We start from the raw sequence: 23,741 nt of genomic DNA, 5'->3' as shown, positions 1-23,741 counted from the left end.
TCTTTGCCAAGGATCTGCCACAGCATCCTTCAGCTGGAAATCTGCAGGTGGCCTGAAGGTTGCTCTTCTCTCTGTGAGGAGGGTATCTGGAGTGTTCATAAGGGGACAATATCCCATGATGGAGAGTGCCAATATTTTGGTCATTTGTGGTGGTCCAGTGTCAGAAAGTTTTCTTGTCCAATTGCTTGATTAGATTTGTTGCATATATGGAAGAAGGACCCCTTATATTTTGGGGTCTAAGATTCATTATATTAAATATTTTTTAAAAATCTCCAAAAGGACATGTTAATACTCCTCTGTCTGAGATGAAGGAACTGAGAATCAGAGAAAGTTATTTGCAGTAGTTATTTGGCTTGCAATTGCTGGTATTGTAACCCAGGTCTGCTTGGGTTTTAAAACTCCGGTAGTGGATTTTAAAGGCAGTTTTAGTGGCCAGTGTCTTTGCACACTTTTCTTACACTTGAATTTCCCATCATGGGAGTCCATGCCTTCCTAAGGTTGGACCCGGAGTCTTATCCTAGACTTCCTGGCAGTCATGGCCCTGGCATGTAACCTTGATAGTGATGCCCAGAAGTGTCTGTGCAAAACCTGGATTTTCAAGGTCATGAAATGAGGTAACAGGGGCCCATGTAGAATCCACTCAGGTGTTGGTGATGGCAAGTGTGTCTACCCTAATCAGTAAATAATAATCCCTGTGATTGTTGACTATGTGATAGACACTTTGCTATGTGCTTTGCACATTATTTCAAAATTTCCCTACTACTTGGTGAGGGATGTATTCATCCCATTATTTGCCTCCAGGGGGTGGTGTTCATGTGTTCTTTGTGCATGGTCCTCTCTGGGGTACCTCTCTGGAGTACATCTACCAAGAGGACCTCTTGGATAGCTGGTAACCCTGTATGTGTTTTAAGCTGCGCTTTCTGTGGATGGGAAAGACAGTTCTGTATGATTCAGTAACTTCCCTGAGTACCTGCTCATCCTTAAATGTAGAGGAGGGGCTCAGACTTCTAACTCTAAAACCCAAGTCTTCGCCAGAACACCAGGCTGCCATCTGCAGACCAGCGCAACTTCTTCATGGGAGGGGATGTAGGACTGGGACTGGGGAGGTCTGGGTTTGTGTCCCAGCTCTGTGACTGTGAGCAGGTCACTGAACCCCTCTGTGCCTCAGTTTCCTTATCAGCAAAATGGAGCTTACATTGAATGAGGTAACATATGTGACACCCCTGGGGCTGTGGCTGGCGCACACCAGGTCTGCAGTGTACTCTAGGCACAAGTGGAAAACAGCTCCACGGAGGAGACCCTCCAAGCACCTTCCCGAGAAACCCGCTCCCCGATGGCAGACTGAGGTGGCTGGCGAGCAGCACAGCCCTTTGAAGGGGGTCGTCTTTTCCAGCAGAACATGACACAGCCACAGGGAAAGTTGTTTTAGTTCCACTTAGTCTGATTGATTATTGATAATGCTGGAGATAAATTAGGATCATTAAAGTAAGAGGCTGCAGTCTGCAGGCTGTTTTGAATTCCAAAGCTGTCTGCTTTGCATTTGCTGGGACTGGAGTGAACACGTGCATGTCCAGAGGAGGGGAGCCCTGGGAGAATGGGAGTCAGGAAGGTCTGCTGGGGAAATCTGGGAAGTGGGAGAGGAAGCATAGCATGGAATTGTGTCTTAGTTGGCTTGGGGCTGCTGTAACAAAATGCCATAGATGGGGAACTTAAGCAACAGAAGTTTATTTTGTCACAGTTCTTAGAGGTTGGAAGTCTAAGATCAAGGAGCTAGCTGATTCTGTTCCTGGAGAGATGTCTCTTCCTAGCTTGGAGACAGCCACTTTGGGTTCACATGGATTTTCCTCTGAGTACCCAGGCAGAGAAGGGGAGGGAGAAGGAGATAGAGATTGACAGATGGAGAGAGAGCTCTCTGGTATCTCTTCTTACAAGGACACTAATCCTATTGGATCAGGGCCCCATCTTACAACCTCCTTCCTTCTCTCATGTGTCCCAACCACACTTTCCTTCTTTTCTGGGTGGGGGTAGATAAATAGGTTTATTTATTTTTAAATGGAGGTACTGGGGATTGAACCCAGGACCTCATGGATGCTAAACATGCAGTCTATCACTGAGCTATACCCTCTCCCTACACTTTCCTTCTTGTTTGACCTTGAACATGTTAATCACACTTCTGTCACAGGGCCATTGTACCTGATGCTCCCTTCTCTTGGAATGCTTTTCCTGTAAATAGTCAGAAGGATTCTTCCCTCAGGTCTTTGTGCAATTGTCACCACCTAAGGAGGCCTCCCCTGATGACACCCCATCAACCTATTCTCTTGTCCTGCTTTCCTTTCTTCAATATATTTATCACTACCTGATAAATGTATTTATTGTTTTCTCTATTGATATGTCACAAAACACTCCAAAACTTAGTGTCTTAAAACAATATCATTCATATTATTTCTCATGGTTTCTGTGGGTCAGGAATCTAGGAAAGACTCAGCTGGGTAGTTCTGGCTTGGGGCTTCTCGTGTGGTTGCAGTGAGAGGGTGGCTGGAGACGCAGGGGACTGGAGCACCTGGGACCTGGTTTGGCGTCTCTGTCTTTCTTTGCAGACTCAGAACTTCTCCACGTGGGCTAATTTGAGCTTCGCTATAGCATAGTGACCTTAGAGTGGTCAGGCTTCTTGCATGGTGGCTCCAGCACAGTGTTGCAGTGAACCAGGGAGAAGCTGCATTGACTTATGACCTAGCCTGGAAGTCACATGGTATCATTTTCTCTATTCTTTGTTAACCAACCGATAATTAAATTTGGACCAGGTTCAAGGTAAGGGCTATAGACCCCACCTCTTGATGGGAAAGGGCCAAAGAATTTGTAGACATGTCTTAAAACCTCTAGGTATGAGCTCCATGGGCAGGAAGTTTACTCTGTTCACTGTGGTATTCCTGGCACCTCAAATGGTGCCTGGAACATGGGGAATGCCCAGGAAGTATGTATTGAATGAATAAAACAGTTTAGAATGTGCTAAAGTTCAAAACCCAAAAGTACTTTTATCCTCATAATTATCCACAGTCCCAACAATCCATGAACCAATTACTAAGCACATAGAAGAAATGATGCTAAATAAACATGTGGAAACAAACTTAATTCAGGAGGCAAAATGCAATATTACCTGCATAGACATTTTCTCCTGGGATTTATTCTTGGAGGTTCATGTCTTATTCATCTCTGTCTCTTAGAGCTGAGTGCAAGGCAGGTGATCAGTGAATGGTTTTTCAATGACCAAGTATACTTTGGTCTTGAGGTAATTGTTATCTTCTTTATTAAAAAGTTAATAAAAGTCCCACTTCTGGGGCAGCTTGTTTCACGGAAGCAGGTGTGTTGAAGAGAAATGTGTCAACTACCATTTATTAAACACTTGCTATGTGCCAGGAAATGTGACAAGCACTTTGTACGTGTAATATTGTTTATTCTCCATAGTAACCCTTGGATATCAGCTCCATCGTTATGTCCGCCATTTTGTAGATGTTGAAAATGAGTCTCAGAGAGGTTAATCCTACCCCTCTTCTTAAGTTTGCAGGTGGTAAGTGGTGGGGGAGGCTATAATGTTCATTTGGCTCAAAAAGCTGAGTTCTTTGCCGGGTTCCATACTGCCTCCTTGGGGCTTGAGGGGTCTAGCTGTGACCTGGCAGAGCCAAAGACTCTTCCTCCTCTGACCTACACCTGGGCTTCTGGTGGAGAGTGTCCACTAAAGAGTATTTTGGCTATTTGAGTTGATGTTTGGCAAAGACTCGGTAACAGGTGGATCACTGTCCCACTCACGATCACTTTCAGATGCTGCTAAGGTGGGTGTCTTCAGCGTTCTCATTATCAACTTCTTAATATAAATAATTTAGAAAGAATGACAGATGATCTCAGTGTGCTTGAACTTAGCAAAGGTGTCTTCTGATATCAGATCCTGGAGGCGTGGCTGGGGTTATGTAAATGGCCAGCGCCCCGATGGGCTGGAGTCCATGGCCCCATCAACAATGTAGGGTTTAGCCTGAGCGCTTATCCTCTAGGGGCTGTGGGTAACTCAGAGTCACCTTTAACAGCATTACTTCTAAGGAGGGAGTGGGTGGCAGAGGAAGACGATGGATGTGGATTCAGAGCCAAGGCTGCATCTTCTAGCTGTGCAGCTCTGGGCCAGCGACTTCATTTCTCTAACCCTCCATTTCCTAATCTGTCAAACGGGGACCACAGTACTGATTTCCCAGGCTGGATTAAGTGAGATAATAAAGTGATAATTTACAAGCACCTATTCTATGCCAGGGGCTTTTCTAGGCAATGGGAAGCCCGTGGTGAAGACCAAGCCATTGCCATGCTGGAGCTGACTTTCAGCAGGCCTTGACAAGAATCTTGAAATCAAATCTAAAAAATTATTTCAAGTGGCAGTAAGTCCTATGTGCAAAAAGGAATTGTGGCAAGAGATTACAGGGACAGCAGGGGTGCTGTTTTACATAGGGGTGCCAAGAAGCCCTTCTGGGGAAGTGATATTTGAGCAGAGACATGAGTCAAGTCAGGAAGGGAGCTGGTTTTCAGAGCCTCCCTGCCCCAATGCAGGAACAGCAAGGCCAGGTGGCCGACATGGCTTGAGGGGACAGAAGGAAGAATGGAAGGAGTAGAGGTCAGACTGGGCAGGGCTGGGTCATAGAGGGTTCCAGAGCTGAGTGGGGTCCTGGAATGAGATCCTACCAGATGGTTCACGTAAAGTGCCTGACATAAGAGGTGCTCACAGACCAGCTGGACAGGCAGTTCATCACCACCTCCCACCTGCTGGACCTCTGCTTGGAAAGGGGACAGAGGTGGGTTAGCCATACTCCTCATTTTTCAGACCTCTTGGTTCCTTTCCCTTCCTCCATTCTTATCTTCCAGATCTTATTCCTAAGAACCAAAAGCTGTCTGGGAGATTTTCAAATTTTGAGCATTTTGCTCCATTCTGGCATTGCAGTCTAAAATCAGAAGAATGTCCTGGCTGATAAAAATATTTATTTTCCCTAGCCAGACACACACAAAAATAACAGAAAGGAGAATTTCCCTTTTTCTTGAACGGTCTAATCCGTTTTCTTTGCGGCTGAGAACACATTTACCAAGCCTGCACTGGAGATGTTGTCATTGTGGAGAAGTTGAAGGGTTCCCCAGGACAGAAAGAGTAGGAACGAACAACCTCTCTTCCAGGTTGCGGCTTCAGAAGCACTTTACCAACATCAGTGCACACTGCCTCTTTCAGCCCTCTTGGTGGAGGTGTTAGCAGCAGCTAATGCAGACAGGGACTTTGCCGCATGACTGGGCACCCTGCAAAGTGCTTCATCTAATCCTCACTATGCTGTGAGGTAGGGATCAGAGATTGCCCACATTTTGAAAAAAAAAAAAAAAAAGGAAAACAAATCTAAGAGCAGAGAAGAGACTCACCTAAGGTCACATAGCTGAGAAGCATGTGACCAAGTGCTTACAGTGACCCATGGGTTTTGCTTGACTACACTTTGGTCAAGCCTACTTCCTTCCTACAAGCTTCTAAACTTTGGCTGGTCTCTGAGTTTATGCAAAACCCAAGGTGCAGAATGATTGTCCCAAGAGGCTGACCACATGGGGAAATCCTGTTATGCTTGCCAGCCCTTTTCTGTTGGATTCTGAGATACTTGAAGATCCTCAAGTCAAAGCATTCTGCCTGCTGCAATTGTCTTTGTTTTGTTTTGTTTTTTAGGGGGAAGGTAATTAGGTTTATTTATTTTTATTTATTTATTTTTTAACAGAGGTACTGGGGATTGAACCTAGGACCTCGTGCAAGCTAGGCACATGATCTACCACTGAGCAATGCCTTCCCCACTGCAGTAGTCTTTTTAAATAAAGTCTCTCCCATCCTAAGTCCAGTTTGATTTTTCACTTGACACAGAGGAGCTGGGATTTGAACCTAGAATTCTCTGAACTCTCTAATGTATTTATGGAAACATTTACTTCTGTAGAGATTGTTGTGACACACATATGTGTTTTCCTCTATAAGTCAAACTAGAAATAATATTGCTGACAATACAGTCAGATTAAAGTCTGACTGTGTTATGTGTATGTTGGTATTTAAACCTAAAAAATAATATGTAAAGAGTCTTAAAGACATCAGAGTCAGTTTTTTTTTTCAGTTTCTAGAAAAACACATTTCTGTTTGTTCACTTTTTTGTCTTTTCCCCACACAGACCAGAAGATGTATGATATTTTGAAGAAAGATTATGGGAAACAAGCTTAAGTGTGAGAAGATCAATATATATATAAATATGATAGAGCTACCTCATTTGAATTCTGCAAGTTTGAATAAAGAAACTGGACTCTTGAGCTCTTTAAGCACAATTTCTGGGCTGGCAGAGTTGTTTTAGTGGTCAAGGACATGAATCAGAGCCACGTGGATCTGGGTCTGATTGTGTGGCCGTGGGCAATTTTCTCAGTTTCTTTATCTATGAAATCCTTCCCATTTTGTCCTTTTTTGTAGTGAGGCAGAAATATAACCATGCATGAGGCATGATACATAATACTCAATTAACTTTAAAAAACATTAGAGAAGGGATCCATCTTGTGGGAGAAGCATTGCTTAACATTAAAGAGTTTTTGCAGAGCAAGGGAGATGTTCTGATAGACCATAATAACCCAGGGTTTGGATTCACCTACTTGCATAAAAATACCTTTTGTCCCAACTCATCCCCGGAGTTGACTCTCCATGCATCCATTCTTAGCATGTATTTTCCAGTTTCTCATAGGTGGTTCCTGCAGCTGCAGGGTCCTGGGTCCTCTTGGCTGCCAGTCACATTTACCTATCACCAGCCACTTGCCCAGTGGTGCAGCCAGGTGTAGTCACAGAGGCCATTTGGGGCCGAGTCCTCTTTCAATGTTGGCTTAAGCAATGGACAGGCAACCACTTGACATGTGGCCAAGTCAACCTGCCCTTGAGCAAGGGGCCATGGAGACCCTGAGAACCAGAGTCATCAAGAAGATGACGGCTTCACTGAGTCTGCTGTAGTCTCTCTGACCCACCCTTGGTACTCAGAGGGCTGCAACTTTAGCTTGGGTGTATCACCCAGGTCAGGCTGGAATGAGTGAACGACTGAGTTGAGTCGGCTTAACCCAACTCTCAATATTAGCACTTGGTACATTGTGATGCACTCATTCATTTACATGGCATGGCAGCATCGCTGTATTGCTTTCCTAGGGCTGCCGAAACAAACACCACAAACTGGGGGGCTTAAAGCAACAGTCATTTATTCTCTTACAGTTCAGGAGGCTAAAAGTTGGAAATCAAGGTGTCAGTAGGGCCAGGCTCCCTTCAAAGTCTTTAGCGGAGCAGCCTTCCTTGCTTCTTCCAGTTACTACTGACTCTTAACATTCCTCGCCTTGTGGCAGCATAACTCCTATCTCTGCCTCCATGGTCACATGGCCATTTTTCCCTGTATATCTCTCTTCCTCTTGTGTGGACATGGTCATATTGGACTCAGGTCCCTCATCTGAATCCATCTCATCTATTAATATAACAGGTCACAGTATACCAGGATGACTTCATCTTAACTAATTGCATCTGCAAAGCCCCTCTTTCCAAATAAGGTCACAGTCACAGGTACCAAAAAGTTAGGACTTGAATATATCTTTTTTGGGAACACCATTCAACCCATTATGATAGTCACTGTTGGTGGCTGGACCAACTCCCATCTGCAGCCCCCTTCTCCCAGCTCCCTGACACTTACAGGCAGTCATATGGCACACTTCTGGCCACTAAAACCCCAGGGAAGTCTGTGGGATGAGGATCCGCGAAAGCTTCCGTTTTCCTAAATGAAAATATGCTTGACTGCAAGCCTCTCCTTCTCACTTTCTGTTTGGAATACATACACGTCGTTAGAGGCACAGCTTTTATTTGGCGGCCAGGAGGGACACATGTTAAAAGGAAAGCCAACTCCCTAGCGATGGTGAAGAAGAGAGAGAAGGAGCCTGGGTCCTCAAGGCATTCCCGAGTCCCCATTCCACTGCCCACCACTGGGCTCCTTGATTTAGAAACCAAATAAATGCCTATCTTTGGATGCCATTTTTGTCAGGTTCTGTTCTGCGGCTAAATTCATGCCTCATTGACACACACGATTATCTTTTCCTGATGATGAGGATGATGATAACAATGCAACAAAAACTACTACTATTTCTTGAAATACTCTTTACAGGCATTGTACCAAATGCTTTACATGGATCACATAATTTAATACATATATTAACCCTTTAAGGTAGCACTACTGTTGTCCCCATTCAAGAAACTGAGTCTAAGAGAGATTAAGCCACACGCCCATGGTCACACAGTAAGAAAGTGATGGGTCTCAGATTCAAACACAGATTTACTGGCTTCCAAGCCTGTGATTTTTCCACTATACCATGTACCTGTTCCCAAGAAAATCCTTGGGGAAAGAATAAAAATAAGAAGAGTAGCAGTGATGACAGTGGTTGGCATTTATTGAGGAAATATTATTCATTCATTTAGTCATTTACTGAGTAGCCAGACACTGTGCTAGGGTTTTACCTGTTGAATCTCCAGGTGAGCTCTTCAATAGGGCAGGAGCTCAGCACTCTCTCCACATTCCTCAGCACAAATGGCTCTGAATGGCTGAATGGTGATGGGATATTTGAGCTGGGTTTTATGGGAAGAGTAGGAGTTTGATAGGTAAAACAGAAGAAATAGGACATTTGGAGGAAGATATAGCTCAATGATAGAGCACGTGCTTAGCATGCATGAGGTCCTGGGTTCAATCCCCAGTTCCTCCATTAAAAAAACAAACAAATAAATAAGTAAACCTAATTACCTACCCCCAAAAGAAAAACCAGCCAACCAAACAATAACAACAACAAAACTTAGACTAAGGAGAACTGCAAATGGTAATGTCAGAAGTAAAAATGTAAAAAAAAAGTAAATAAATAAAGTGAAGAAGAAGAGGAAGAGGAAGAGGAAGAAGCACATTGCTAACTTTTATCTGGGCACTTGGCCACCCAGTTACATTTCCCAGACTCCCTTGCTACCCATTGCATTCGTCTGATTAAATTCTCATCGATGGAATGTGTAACTTACCGGTTACTTCTTTAGAAAGAAAGAGCTTACTTCCCACTTCCTGTGGACCCAAGCATGGGCTAGGGAACAATCCAGCTTTGATCAACAAGGTGAAGCAACATGCTAGGGGCTGCTGGGGCAAGAATATGGAAGGAACCTGGGCCCCTGCATGACTTTGTGGAGCAGAGCTGCCCTGCCCTGTCAGCTTGGACCACCCATCTTTGATTGTTAGGTGACAAAGAAGTAAACTGTTATTTTATTTAATCAGCTAAAATTTGGGGCTTCTTTATTACAACAACCTAGTCTGTACCTTAATACACTGGATCTCAACCTGGACCATATCTGGAGGAAGAGTGACCCAGTTAATTCAGTCCAACTCCCAGGAGAAGAAGGAACATGGAGGTGTAGGGGGAACTTGATCTGGAATGGAAAAGAAAAGCTGAAGGGGCCTTCATTTATTCATAACAAATTAGTAATTTTTTTAACTTTTTAATTCACAAATACTTATTGAGCATGTGCTGGAGCATCCACCTAACCCAGTCAGCTCTATTTTCGCCCCTGCTCTATTTCCCCTATCTCACTCATCACTATCTAAAATTATATTATCTATCTTGACTACAGTAGGATTTACCAGAAGGTAAATTTATGGCATTGGAGAAGGGAAAGTTACCAAGTTTTGCAGGAAGAAATATAATGTGAGAAGTTAGTGAATCCATGGGAACTGGAATAAATCATTATGACTGTAGAGAAATAGACAAAATATAAGAGGGAGGTTGTTGCTTTCTGATAAGCACAAGGGTGAGCCCAGAACACACATGGGGTTTTGTAGGATGGGGCAGAGGGTACAGTGGTGACTAGAGGCTCATCTCCCACAACTCAGTTGCTTAGGTCTTGAGGCCCATTCACATAGTAATGAGAGCAGCCCTATGCCATTGAAGTAAACAACCATGGAGACGAATAATTCAAGGTTTGGAGAGGGATTCTGTTCAGGAGAATGAGCATGAGATCACAAAGGGATGACACTGAATGATATATAGGAGAAATGGACCGAGATCTTCTGGGGTCTGCATATATGACCCCTCTATTTCACTTGTAGCCAATCACAAGTCAAGTGACTAAAGTCTGTGTAATCTCTCCAGTTTTGCCTGTTGACCAGATGCCCAGGGAGAACAAGGCGTGTGAACCACAGGTTATTATCTGTTATCATCTGCCTCCCTCACTAGAAGGAAACCTTCAAGAGGGTGAGGACCTTCACTGCTGTCTCTCCAGCACCTAGAACAAAGCCTGGCATGTAATAGGCATTCAAGAAATAACTTTTGAGTAACTGAATACAGTAAGCAAACAAATAAATAAAACAACAGTGAGTTCCAATAATTCTCAAACAGAAAGATATAACTGCTTTGAGACAGAGAAAACGGATGTCTTCCTTAAGGAATATGGGCATGGAAGTCAAGTTTAAGATGAGATTCCAGGAAGAGAAAGAGTCAGCCATACTGAGTGCAGGGAGAAAAGCATTTCAGGCAGAGGGAACAGCTTGTGTGAAGGCCTCAAGGTGGGAGAGTTTTTGGCATGTTCCAGGAACTAAAAGAAGGTTGGTCTGATTTCAGGGAGAGTGACGTAAGCAGAACTGAGAAAGGTCAGCAGGAGCTGGATTCTGTAGGGGCTGAGAGGCATCACTAGGAGCTGAGATTTTATTCTAAGGTTATTTATTTCTACTCTATGTCTAGGGAGACATAGTTCAATTTTGCTTTGGGAAAAGTGTGTAGAAAATGGATTGGAGGCAGACAAGGGTGCAGAGGTCTATGTGAGAAATAATGTTGGAATGGACCAAGTTCATGGCTACAGAATTAGAACACAGAAGTGGGTAGACTTATTTGGAGCTTCCTGATGGATTGGATTTGGGAGGTGAAGGAGAGTGGACTCTAGGATGCTGTATCAGCTAGCTATTGCTATGTAACAGATCATCCCCATGTTCATGGCTTAAGACAACAGTCATTTATTATTACAGCTCATGCTTCTGTGGGTTGGTTATGGATTGGTTAGCCCAAGATGGGTTCCTTATTGATTTCAGCTGGACTTGTTCGTGCTTTTGTGGATCAGTAGCAGTAGGAGTAATGCTTGAATTGAGCCTCCTCTGGATTAGCTAAAATGAGATAGCCGTAATCCAACTGACACTGTTCTGTTTCCTCCTGGGTGAGCAGGCACATTCTTTTCATGCAGATGGAAGAGGCACAAAAGGTAGCAAGCTTAATAACACAAGAGCATTCCAAGTCTCTGCATCACATTTGTGAATATTCCCTTGGCCAAAGAAGGTCCTGCCGCACGATGGAATTGTGCGTTAGCATGTGGGAAAGCACTGCCGCCCAGTTAGATGGCAAAAGGTGCAGATACCATGAGGGGTGAGGAATTGGGCCATTACTGCAATCTAACACAGATGCTTCTCATGCTTCTGGCTAGTTTTCATTATAATTTTCCCCTTGGTCCATTCCAAATCATTTTCCTGTCCTTCTACCCACAGGACACCACTCCTATCTGCATATTCTTGGAGCTTCCAAGGAGGAAGGAGACATCAGAACTGGAGATCTGTTCAGGCAGTTTGGCCTTCATGCAGAGGATGGCAGGGTAGAGGTACCTCACCAGGTCAGTGGAAGTTTCACCCCTTGGAGTTTGGCTCTGAATCTGTGGAGCTGAGAACGGATGTAGGTTCTGGCCACAATATTGCGTGGGCTGATGCTGATCGTGGGACACACAAGTGCAGGTTTACAAAAGCAATTGAGAAAGGCCTTGGCTGAAACACAGAGACTATCTGCAGCTTAAATACTGGAGTGATTATATCATTTGTGGGGCTTTGCAGGCTAATTTGTTTGCTGCCTTTTCAATTTGCCATTCAGTTTCCATGGTTTCACGGTTGGTCAGAGATGGAATATTTAAACCCAATAGACAAAGCCTGAAGTAGAAGAGCTAAAATGGCTGTGGAATTGTTTTATAGCACAGACCACATAGGGAACTGAGACGGTTAGAGTCTGGTCCTGGCTTTGCTGCCTTCATGCTGAATTCCTTCTCTGTGCCTCAATTTCTCCATCAGTGATGTGGTATGAGCTCCCAGGTGGTAACGGTAACCATAACAACAATAAGTAGAAGTAACAGGATTAACAAGAGCTAATGTCTATTCAGTGATTATTTTGTGCTAGGCATTGTGTGAGTGTGTTATGGTCACCATCACATTTCATTCTTATAAGCACAGGGGATGGAGATGCTATTACCATGCCCATTTCAAAACGTAATGAACGGAGACCTGCCCAACATCACATAGCTTATAGTGTCAAAGCTGGGGTAGGAACCACATCTGTCTTTTTTTTCAGATTCTGGGGTCTTAACCTCTGTATTCCCTCCCTGCAGGATTCTATTCTCTCTAGTGCTGGGCAGTGGAACTTTCTACTGGGAATGTTCCATGTGTGCACTGACTGATACTGTAGCCATTGGTTGCATGGGACTATTGAGCACTTGAAAGGTGGCTAGTGTAACTGAGGGATGGCATTTTAAATTTTGTTTAATTTTAATGTTTTAACTAGTTTTTTAGAGTCATATGTGGCTGGCTACTCCCATGTTAAACAGCATGGGAAAGCAGGGACTTGGCCAAATGCAGTACAGCATAGTGTTAAAGAGATGAACTCTGGACCCATTTTCTGGGCATAAATACCCATTCTGCCACTTACTGGTGGCACGACCTTGGGCAAGTTACTTACCCTCTTTATGCCCCAGTCTTCACACCTTTATTTTCATTTTATTTTATTTTATTTTATTTTTTTATTGAAGTATAGTCAATTACAGTGTGTCAATTTCTGGTGTACAGCATAATGTCCCAGTCATACATATACATATATTCATTTTCATATTCTTTTCATTAAAAGTTGTTACAAGATATTGACTGTAGTTCCCTGTGCTACACAGAAGAAATTTGATTTTTATCTATTTTTATATATAGTAGTTAATATTTCCAAATCTCAAACTCCTAAATTTATCCCTTTCCGCCACATCTTTAATGGGGATAATAATGAGTTTACGGTGAGAACTAAGTTCATACACTTAGAACACTGCTTGATACATAGTAAGAGCCATGTAAGTGGCTATCAGTATTATTACATCCCTAGGTGAGAAGAAGAAAAAAAAAATCCTGATGTATATTGGTGCTTTTTAATTCGATTCCCACAAACCAGTGTAAGGTAGTGTAGTGGGCAGTGCTGGCGTCTGGCCCCATCCCTTCGGATCCCTTTCATGGCTCTGTGTGCCCACCCCTCAGTCACTGTGTGCTTTGCTGCTGTAGCTCGCACCTGCCCCTGCCACCTTCAGAGGACTGTCCTTGGATGCTGGAGACTTCTGAACCATGAGGAAAGTGGACATGTCTGGGAGTCTATGTCACCTCAACTCTCAGCAGCTGGGGACCAGGGGTTGACTAATGTGGGTATAAAACGCCCATCTTTTCTGCCCTCAGACAAACATCCTCCAGCTCTGAGGTTGCTGTTTATACCCCAAAGCTCCGCAGAGATCAGGCTGAGTCTGGGACCTCTGAAATCTCCTCTTCGTAACTCCTTTCCCTCTCTGCCCTCCTTGCCTCCACCTGCATCTGATTTCTCTTTAATAAAATGCACGACCTCCAGTCCCTGCCCCAGAGCCTGTTTTTGGGACCCTGACCCAAACAGGCGCTCTTTATTAATGATGTCCAATTCTGACTTCACCCCTGCACACGTTGTTCCTCTATCCATTTTATAGATGAGGATCTTGAAGCTCATGGAGGGGAGAGATGTTTCTAACATCAATTGATATTAAGTGAGGGTCTACAGTGAAGACAATATGTCTTCCTCCAAAGGCTATTCATTGATATTCTGATGACCACAGTGTGCTGCCACCCCTACAGGGATACTATTTATAGTATGTAGGCAATACCTATATACGTGGCTGGCACACGCCAGCTTACAGGTGGTGTCCATTCTGACTGCACCAGTTGTGAACTATTTTCAATATGACCCCAGCATATAGACCACGTCTTTACATGGCATGGCACATAGATGTATATTTGGGGGGGCAATGCACACCTACCCAGAAAACCCGGGACCTATGGTAGGTAGGGCCTCTGTGTCTCCTTCCTCTCCAGAGACACAGTGTGCCCATCTTGCTTGTCATGGCTTTCCTGCTGGCTGAGTCTTTGTGCCTGTCTCTGCGTAAGGGCTGCCTTTAGTATCAGACTCATTTGCACAGTCATTGAAGAGTGGTTGAGGGCGATTAGGAACCAGCCACCGTGTCAATGAAAATGACACTCCAAGAGGTCAGAGAACTCGCTCAAGGTCAAGCAGCCTATGAGTGCAGAAATGGCATTTACACGGATATCTTCTGAGTCTCAGTTCTGGAAGCTCTCCAAAAAGCGGTGGAGAAGATGAAATTTGCCATCTCCTATCCATCTTGTCTTCGAAGCTTAACCCAGGGCTCCACTGGGCCTTCTGACCCCTCGAAGGTGTAAATGACTGAAACCCTTGCCAGCCCTCGAGTCCAGAGCCTGTCCCTTGGTTTTCTGTGGGGTCCCACAGCCTCACTGTCCCCAGGCTGCTCGAGTTTTCTGGCTTTCCTGTGCTTCTCTGTTCATCACAGTGGGGCCTGAGCCTTAGATCTGATCTTCTCTTTGTGCCCCCCTGGTGAATCTACTTACACCGAGCATCACTGGGCAATGGAGACCTGACTGGAGATTTCATGGGGGAAACATGGTGGCATCATTGACTGGCTGTCCCACTGAGGCTTCGTATGGAAGAGCAGCACTTCCAGAAGCAACATTCAGGCCCTACAGTCTGATTTCAGAGCCTGCTCTCTGAGCATACAAAGTCAGTCAATGTCTTTTTCCTGCTAAAGTTCCCTTTTCCTAGTGTTCCCTCCACAAAGTCTGCATTTTGATATATTTTGCCCACTGTAAGAAAGCATATAATGAAATGTGATTTAAGTGGCCTGAACAAATAGGGGTCTGCTTTTTCCATGTAATAAAAAGTTCAGAGTTAGGTAGTTTAGGGCAGGTACAAAGCCATACAGGACCCAGTGTCCCTCCAGTTCCCTGCTATGCTGTGTTACTCTATAATGCCTAGCCTCAGGGTCACAAGGTGGCTGCTGCACATCCAGCCTTCAAACCTGAATTTCAGATGGGAGGCACCATGGAAAGGCAAAAGATGAAGGGAGTAAGTCAGTAAAGTTGATCTCTTTTTATCAGGAAAACCTTAGCTTTCTCAGAAGCTTCACCCTTAAATCTCATTGGCTAAAATCTGGCCCCATGGCCACATCTAGCTGCAGGGGAATTTGGGAGATGAGTATTTGTAACCAGGCACTCATCACACTGGACAAAATTGGGATCCTCCTAGTAAGAAAAAGGGGAAAATAGACCCCATGGGCTCTTAGCAATGTGAGTCACAACCACCAAGTAAACTGTGTATATGGAGTAATGTTTATTAACCTGTTTATCCCCTTTTACAAGTCAAGTGCACAACTTCAAAGAACATTTTTAATATTGATGAGTAACATATAAATCCATTTCCCTTGCCTTCAAGAGCCTGTGTTCCAGATGATGCCAAACTGCTCTCGCCCTGTGATCATGATCAGATACTTCACCTTCTGCTTGGGGCCAATGTTGCCTTCCCTCCTGTACCCCTGATACCTGACTACTGGTGCCATCTCTTTCCTGCCTGTTAGACTTTGCCACCCATACCAGGGCTTTACAGCTCCTGACTTCTGCACACTCCCCACTGCAAGGATTCTGGGGACCTGGATCCGATCTGATGACTCAGCCCACTGCGCACTAGTCATGGTACCCACAGCATAGCCAGCTTTCCATCCACATGTGAACTGAGGGCGCAGAGCCCTGATTGACTCCCCAGTCCACCTATTTGATCTTTGGCAGTGGAGGAAATTAACAGCCTTCTCAGATAGACTGGACTGTTGTAGTCCCAGCCCAGATCTCCTGGGTGTGTTAGCTAGCCTGGGCAGGCTCATTGTGGGGAAATGGTGCAGTTTTCATTTGGCCTTTGGAATGACTGGAAAACAGCTCATAAGTCTTCCTAGCCCAGAGCTGTCTAAGAACTTTCTATGATGGTGGAAATGCCTTATCTCCGCACCATCCAGCTTAGTAGCCACCAGCCACACGAGGCTATGGAGTGCTTGAAATGAGGCTAGTGTAACCAACAAACCAAATGTCTAATTTCATTTACCTTTAATTAATTTAAGTTTAAAATTAAATAGCCACATGAGGCTAGTGGCTACCATGCTGGTCAGCGTCTCTCTAGAGGTGTGCTCTGGGGAGTCAGGTACACAGGTAGGAAATCACTGATCAGGCAATCAGGTAGGATCCATTGATTACAAGGCCGTATTGGAGGCCATTTATCGAGTATCTACTCTGTGCCAGAGGATTAGGTACATGCTCCCAAATGACCCTTCCAACAGGTCTGTGATAGCTGCTATGATCCCCATTGAATAGGCAAGACAGTCACACTTTGGAGAGGCTGGATAGCTTATCCAGGCCTCATGGTGCAGCCTAGATTTGAACTCAGGACTCTCTGACCCTGAAGTTCACATGTGCTTTTTGCATTGTTCAGGCTTCCTTTCATAGGATTTTCAGTGACTCACTCCATTTTTATGTAGGCCATTCAACAACCCACTTGGTCACTGCCCTCCTCTCTTCTGGGTGACAATAACATGGAAGGTTTTACTGAACACTGAAGGCTTTGCTATTGTCAGATCCAAACAGTAGCTTGTCATTGTCACAGAAGGTTGTTTCAGTGTGCACACACACATACGCTCATCTCACACACACACATTCATCACACACGCATGCACTTGCATACACACAGACACGGCTACAATTCTGCCCTTCAACCACCCATCTTAGAAGTTGTATCCAGCCTTTTTTCCAACCAGAGGACTCCTGTGACAAGGAGAAAGATCCAATACCTGGAACCAAAGCTACAGAGCAGTGGCCCATGGTCTGACAGAGGCACCGATCTCCTAAACATCACCTTTTTATCCTCCCTAGGTTCCTCCCTAGTGACTGGATGTTTCCAAATGGAAACTGACTAAGGAAACAACCGATCCTAAGCCTCGGCTGACTTCTAAGATGGCCTAATGCCCACCTGAGAAGCGCCTTCTGTCCCTGTAGGTCAGTGGTTAGAAGGGCATTTATGGGACTGGCCCAGAATATTGATGATTATTGAGTGACAGCTTCCAGTTCTGCAGCCTCTGTTAACGGACCTTGAAGAAAGCCTATATGAAGAAGTCATCAGGTTGTTGGAGTCTGGGGTCTGAGTGTTTCCGGAGCAACAGAGATTATATCTCTGCTCTGGTCCCTTAGTAGGCCTAGGAGGTGGGGAATGACTGTGCAGCAATGGGTGATGAAAATATAATTGGGGGTTCCAGAATGGACAGCTGGGCTGCCACGATCCCAGCTCGCTGGGCTGTGCCCTTGCTGTGACTACTTCCTGTTTCAACAAATTTATTGCATCTCCTTCTCTTTGAGGGAGAATTTCCAAGATCATGACTCATGCTTTCTGCAAATGCAAATGATGTGAAAGTTAACCCAAACCGTCTTTGTGGAGACAAGTCAGATGCCAGATTGGGTGCTGTATTAATTAAGGTAGTGGGAGTTTCTATTAATGTATACACTCCAAAACTCAGTGATTTATGCATCAGTGTATTTCACCCTCACATGAAGTCCATTCAAAGGAGAAATGAGGATGGGGCTGGGCTCTATTCCACACAGTCATGCACGCATCCAGGCTGATAGTGGCTCTCTGGCTGCTCTAGGCATCAAGGTCCAGCTGGCAGACAGGAATAGAAAGAATGAAGGTTCACCTGGGAGGTGTTTATGGGTCAAGCCCTGGATGTAGCATTCATCATGTCTGTCCACATCACACTGGCAGTTCTCAGCCGTATGGCCCCAGTGAACAGCAGAGGAGACTGGGAAACATAGTCTAGCTATCCTAGGGTGAAAGGTAAATGGATTTGGTGGACAGCTGGTTAGCTTTGGTGTAGACCTTAATCCTTCAGCTGTCAGATAATACCAAAAAAGAGACTTGTGCTTTTGTTAAGAGTCTGCTTATGGCCAGTGGGTTGGACTGACGTTTTGTTTTGTTTTGTTTTGTTTTGTTTTGTTTTGTCAGAGTATTGCTTTAGAGACCACTTAAGATGTAAACAAAGAAAACTACAGGAGGGAGGGTCTAGTAACACTAGTTGGGATAGATCTGATTCTTTATTGGATTCTGTGCATGCTAACCAATCATGTCTGCTCAGAAAATCAGCTGAAATGAGCCGAAAGCTGGTGTCACCAATCAAGTAGTAAATAATGTGACCTCCAAGGTCCTGAATGGTCCAATCATTGATATTTCCCTAGCTTTACCTCCTGGCCCTTTCCCTCTCCCACTCAATATTCCAGCTATACTGACATTAAAATTTTTCAAATTAAATTAAGTTTTTAATTGAAGTATAATCAGTTTACAATGTTGTGTCTGGTGTACAGCACATTGCTTCAGTCATACGTGAATATACATATATTCCTTTTCATGTTCTGTACTGACCTTTTGATTCCCTGAATGCTCTGTGTCACCCCTACCTCAGTGCCTTTGCACAGGCTCTTTCCACTTCCTAACATGTACCAGACCTCTTGATGCCCCCACTTACTTCAAGCAGGAGGCAGGCAACACTCCAATTTCTTCAAGTCATCTCTTCCTTAGATCCTGTGCCTGATGGAATGAACTTGGTTCTAGTGGTAGGAAGCCACTGCCTCTGGGTTAAGCTAAGCTTTTATCTTTTATGTGGTGGATGAAATGTTGTTTATGCCTATGGCCCACCTAATGCCTATGACTTGTAATAATTTTAATATACAAATTAAGGAGCAAAAATGGGCCAGCTTTGTGCTTTTATTAACCACAATTTCTGGGCATTATTACTTTCACTTTGTTTCATGCCATTTCCTTTCAGTGAGAAACCTGCTTAGTACATTTATTTGCTTTGTATAATAATAGGGTTTGTGCACTTGTGTGTGTGTGTTTGTGTCTGTGTGTGTGTGTGTGTGCCACTTAAAAAATTGTGCCTGGGCCAGGTTGGCACTTATAGAAATTTAAGATAGATAATGCTTTTTTTTTTGGCTAAATTATTCCCATATGCTGGCATATTATTATTCTGAGACCACATGCCCTGCTACTGCTATTTTTTAATAAAGTTACCCAGTGGTGTTTCTGGCCAGAGCTCTTTTTAGTGGAGGTGGAGCAAATTAAAAGTTTAACACAATCAAACAAATATTTATCAAACACCCACATTTCCTTATTTAAGTCCCCTTTAAGCCCCGTGAGGGGGCATTATATTTCCCCCATATGTTTTTGTCTCCACTGTTCCTTCTGTGCTTTCTCTGGGCATCCTCTGAAGCCCCTGTTCCCAGTACAAAGTAGTGGAATAGCCAGTATTTCCTCGTGGTCATAATTTGAACTCTGAGTTGTGATTTTCCTCCTTCTATTTCTACCCAGATCACTAACAATAAAGGTGCCTACTTACCCAAGATGAACCTCAAAGGAGACCCTCTGGAGTGCAAGAATAGCTGATTCAGTTCCCACCCCACCTCAGAGGATGGGGTCAAGCAATCTTGAAGGTGAGAGGGGGCACTTTTGACAGAAGTCCTTCTATCCCTTCCTCCCACTTTAAGAGGGGAAGGGTTGGGGCGGGGGCGATGTGTTTCCCCATGAAGAGTGGAGATTCCAAAGCCTGTTCTGCCACCTGCTTCCTGTCTTGGAAACAGAATGAAAGCCAGTTGCTCACACAGAGACCCTGCATGAGCTGGGCGCAAAGCGACAGTGGAGGGGGACAGCTGAAAGAGAGGCCAACACCGGGAGGTGGCCCAAGTTCCCAGCACATTGATGGCATGATGCAGCATGATTCCCATATGTCAGTTTCCTGTCTCCACACTCTTTATCCAGTGACACCACTGTCCCCCATGAGAAGTGGAGTATCACCCTCTACTCCATCCAGTCACCTCTGCAGCTGGTGCTAGCAAGTGGGCTGTGGGTGGGAGTAACAGTGACCCAGCTCTGAGCCTGGAGCTTGAGAGGAACCATGTGTTTCTGCCCACTCTTTCTTCACTTCTGCCATCACCATGAGCAAAATGTGCCTTGGGTAGCCTGCTGTTTCAGAAAAACAAGAGACACGGGGAATAAACTGCATCCCTCCCCCAGCCACCCCACTGACCTGAAGCCTGAAACAGAGCTTTCCAGCTGGCCCACAGACCTGTGAGTGTGATATCAACTGCTTATCACAGCCAGCCACTGAGTTTGGGGGAGTTTGTTACACAGCGCTGTAGTGACAAGAGCTAACTGATACAGTTGCTCAGGGCCTGAAGTACAAAGCATGGGATTAGGCAGGGCTAGGACTGGCTCACCATCCCAGGACCCTTCTTGGTGAAATTAGAAACCAGTATTTGGGACAAGAAGAATGCTCTCTTGATAGGGTTACCCATGGCAGGAGGCTGCACAGGAGACCACGCTGGGGGCCCAGGGATCATGAATCATGCTCCAAAATCATGCATCCAGCAGCTGGATATGCCCAGGTTTAGCACCTCATCCCTTGCTGTGGAGGAGAGGGCAGCATGGAGACCCCTCACAGTTGGGAACAGAGTGTGTATCAGGCAAGAGGCTTTGAGCTGGACAGTTATCCATTCAACAAATAGTAACTGAGCACCTGCTCTGTTGAGCCAGGGAGTATTTTAGGTGCTGTGTGCACAGTGGTAAACCGATCGGTCCACGCCCCTGCCCTCTTACAGCTTACATTCTAATTACTGGTAATAATAATAATAGTAATACCTACATCAGGTTGAATATTTACCTGAGATGAGGCTAAGTCTTAAAACAGAAACAGAAGTGCCTGGAGAAATGACTAGACAGGGTTATGTGGGCTGAATTGGACTAAATTTAATTTTCTCACTGTCAAGTACGAATAGAGGCTTGTTAAAATAAAGTATGGGCAGCATAAAACTGAAGTGAGTTTCTGTGCTCCCACAGAGAACTGGTGACCATCCCACTCTAATGGTGATGCTGCCGGCAGACACACGCCCCTGCTGCCCTGACTGCCTCTCTGCTTTCCATCTTTTGCTGGGGGGGCTGCCTTTTCCCTCAAGATGCCTCCTCACCTGCCACCCCCATGAGGAGCTGCACACCTCATTACCATGTGCCAGAGAACATTCTCCTGACCTCAGACGTTCTGTCATTACTCCCTCATTTTGGTGTGGAAGCCCTTCTTCTGAGACTCATGCCACCCTCCAGTTCTACCCTCTCCATCTCTCCTTGTTGCTGACATTTCTCAGCCTCCTGGTCCCTCTTGAACCTTCTTGAAGACCCTGACCCCAGTGGAGGGGGCTTCCGAGCCACAACCTATCCTGTCCTTATCTGGAAGGACCTGGATGCCTATGAGGTGAACTTCCTGTACCTTCCCCTCATATATCCTTGGCTTTCCCAGATTCAGGGATCTTCACCTCCATCAACCTCCACTACCCACTCCTGTTACCCACTCATGTATGTGACTTCCCTCTCCTCGTCTCCCTCCCCCATCCCCATCCCCCATGCCTTCCCTTCCCTGGGTGTCAACTCTATGCCAGACCCTATACTGTGCTTTGGGGAGACAGAAGACATAAAGAGAGACACACAGCCTGTATCCTCAAGGGACCCATCTCTGACTACAGTTTTTAGTCTTTCCGTTTCCTCTCTCCTTTGTTCCTAGAACACCCGCTCCCTGACCTCTAGCTCTGAGACTCCCATCAGCCCCTGCAGTACAAGGTGCACGGTGCCAATCACTCCCACATGTAGTTTCCACAGGAATCCTGCAAAGCATATACTACTACTGCTATCGTGATAAACAATAGCTAACCTCTGTACCATCAGTACTTCAGATGTGCCGGACTGCATTCTGTGTACTCACTCATTGAATCCTCACCAAACCCTCTCAGATAGACATTATTGTTACCCTCATTTTACTGATGGGGAAAGTGAGGTACAGAGAACTTCTGTCATCTGCCCAAGATCTCAGAGCATGAGGTGATTCTGGAGAGAGGGTGGAGGGGAGGCAGGTGGTGGCAGTGTGGCAGGGGGATTTGAGGCTTGGGGAAAGTGTCGTGGGAAGACAGGATGGGGAGGGGCCAGGAAAGGAACAGGGAGTGAGCTCAGGGTGGCTTTAGCCATAAACAAATCATCCAGGGAGAAAAGAGGGTCAGCACAGGTGGGTGAGGCGGGCTACATGAGAAATGCCATCACCCTCCATCCCATGCTAAGCAGTAATGCCACAGTTGAATAATTCTGATGAAGAAGGCGGTTTTATCTTTCTCAGGAAGCTTGGAAACACTTAAAAACCATCTTGCATCAAGGGCCTCTGAGGCTTATCCTATTTGAATTAGAAAAATGCATGGGGTCTCCAGCCTGTGAAATCCCAGAGGTGCCTTCTTTCTGCCTCCCAGCTCTTTCCTGGTCTCTGTAATGTGAACTACAATCATCAAACAATACTTGGCATTTATCTGTCTGGAGAGTTCTCTTCGGTTTTTTCATATTTCTTTCCAAGGAGCTAAAAAGCTATTAACAGAGCTAATGGTATTCAAAAGGTTGAAGTTTGCTTTTTATTTTTCTTTGAATCATAAACTTCTGGATTGTACTGAAGTTAAAGACAATCAGAAATAATGCTGAAGAATTTGTGAATCAGAAAGTAGATTTGTTTAAATCTCCTTCTTATGTCACTTGTGAAAAATGGAGGGCTGGTCACTGGTTCCTCTGTTCCGTGAACCAGGGTTGTACACTTTCTCTCTGGCGATTGTTTAATTACCGCGATTGTTTAATTACTGTGTGGTGCCTCATGTAACCATCTACACTCTGTTCCCCCCACTAGAGTCTAAGTGTAATGAAGGTAGATCCTCTCTCTCTCTCTTCCTGCAGTTTTCCAGTGGCTGGCATATACGGCGTGGTCAATAAATGTTTGTTAAATTGGGGGAGTCCCTGCCTGCATTAACGCTCTCTCTGTTCTGGATTTCTGTGCTTGGTGTGGGACATGATGAATGAAGCATTCTGGGAAGGAAGGTGCTTGTTTGTGCTTGGCTGGGCTTGAAATCAGCATGTTCAGGTCTTGGCAGCACAGACTCCACAAAGGGGAGGAGGGAGTTGGGACCAGGCAGGGTTGGAGCTGGGGAAATTGCCCTGGTCACAGAGGCTGGCTTCAGAAGGGACAGCTGGGGGACATCCAGGTGTCGGGTCTGAGGGGCTGCCTCTGTCTCGGACTCAGTTTTGGTGATGGGGCCTACTGAAGTAGCTGAACAGGTGGGGTTCACAGGTGGGGTTAACAAAGAGCAGAGGGGTAACAGGGTATCAGTGGAAGTCAGTGGTGAGGGGTACCCTAGGGTTAGGACTGACTCAGTTGGCACCCTGAGGCAGGGAGGGGCAGATCTGGGACGAGAGAGAAGCAGATCATCAAACACTAGGAATGATGTAAGGATCCTATGGAGGACTTAGGCATGGGGAGTCCCAGATTTTGAGAGGCTTTGGAATGTAATGCAAGGCACCCACTGAGCAAACTGGAGGGTGTATCCAGGTAGAGCTAGACTAGACCACTAGAATGGGGGAGG

This window comes from Camelus bactrianus, chromosome 12, assembly GCF_048773025.1.
Source record: "Camelus bactrianus isolate YW-2024 breed Bactrian camel chromosome 12, ASM4877302v1, whole genome shotgun sequence".
NCBI classification, from domain to species: Eukaryota; Metazoa; Chordata; class Mammalia; order Artiodactyla; family Camelidae; genus Camelus; species Camelus bactrianus.
Note: the sequence above shows the minus strand (reverse complement) of the source record.